This window comes from Pyrus communis, chromosome 10 (genome assembly GCF_041283825.1).
Source record: "Pyrus communis isolate YQ-2024b chromosome 10, ASM4128382v1, whole genome shotgun sequence".
Lineage (NCBI taxonomy): Eukaryota > Viridiplantae > Streptophyta > Magnoliopsida > Rosales > Rosaceae > Pyrus > Pyrus communis.
Genome location: NC_142574.1, coordinates 5,908,507 through 5,909,891, shown reverse-complemented (window position 1 = coordinate 5,909,891; position 1,385 = coordinate 5,908,507). Strand labels below are relative to the sequence as shown.

The following is a 1,385-nucleotide window of genomic DNA, read 5'->3' as shown; positions in this document are numbered from 1 at the left end:
AGTGTGTGAGAAGTAAAAAGGGGTATGCGAATATCACACCCCAACATAAACCACAAGTTTTCCTTTTCCTCCCATAAACAAACTTCTTTGATTCGTTCTGACTACATGTGATGACACACCCGTACAAAAAGTTAATAGATTTGAGAAAAGCTTGCGAGAGGGCCGTGACCACATATATGTTCAATATCTTAGAGAAAATATTAAAAACGATTTATAACACTGACAGTCTCACAGTAAGCTTAAGCCTATCCAATTAAGCAGAAGAAACTAGTTAAACATGATGAAATTAATGTCGTTAAATAATCATAATTCACTCGAAAGCCCACTGGTTCTCCCTACGAATCTTTTCTTCTTCCTCGGGAGTGAAATCGTTCTTGATGTTGAAGGTCGTGCGAATCTGTTCAGGTGTCTTTCCCTTGATCATGTCCGCCACAGTCTGACACGTCAGGTCAAGCAGGCCCTTGATGTCGAGATAGTTTGCAGCCATTATTAGGTCACAGAGAGTGTTCTGGTCGATCTTCATGAACTCGGCATCCCACTCCTTGACATTTTTCTCGCCGTCAGCAGCAGTAGCCCCCTCATCTTCACGATGCTTCCTGCAGTACTCGATGACCTTCGCAAGGATGGCGCTCGTCACATTTGGCAAAGGAATGGCATTGCCGGCACATCCGTCCTCCACCATGTGCTTGATGGTCTGCGACTCCATGGCCACCGCCTCTTCCACCTCGAACATCTCGTCGTCGGAGCTTTTTAGAGTTATCTTCTTTTTCAAGTCCGCTGATGATGAGGCCATTGTTGCTCTTTCAAAAATTAATAAGTATGAGAATCCTTGGGAGATTAATATTATTTTCTTCTTGATTGGCAGCTTTCAATTCGCTTTGACGGTTGATTGAATGCTTTGTGTTTCAAAGGGTGTGAGATATTGGGGAAATTTATACTACCCAGTCTGTGTCTAGATCAGAGATCTTTTATCTTGTCCGTGTAGGAAAAGGAGAGCAATACCTTTTTGTTTCCGGATTTTTTGGTTGCCTTCTTTTTCTCTCCGTGTGAGCAGCGGCGATCCAAAAATTTATCTGAGTGCGCCACGTGTAAAGATAATTTATCAAATATAACAAAAAATTAACCCTTAATATAAAAAATGTCAACTTTTATAAAAACTTTCAAATATATTTAAAATTACTTAAATAGATACAAATGCCCTTACTTATATGAATAACTAATTTTTAACTAAAAGACTTCTTATAGTGGCGGATCGAGGAAAAAATATTTCGAGAGGTCACATATAAAAGTTTACAAACATTTCTTGGACATATAATAACCTTAAAAATTAAACTATAGTTCCATTATTCATAACTTATAAAACAAATAACAATACAAGTTTGTAA

At 38.4% G+C, this 1,385-nt stretch overlaps 1 pseudogene; it reads right to left on the bottom strand.

Annotated features, from left to right (window-relative positions):
• Positions 1 to 234: 234 nt before the first annotated feature.
• Positions 235 to 969, bottom strand: LOC137730226 (SKP1-like protein 1A pseudogene; annotated as a pseudogene).
• Between the last annotated feature and the right edge of the window lie 416 nt (positions 970 to 1,385).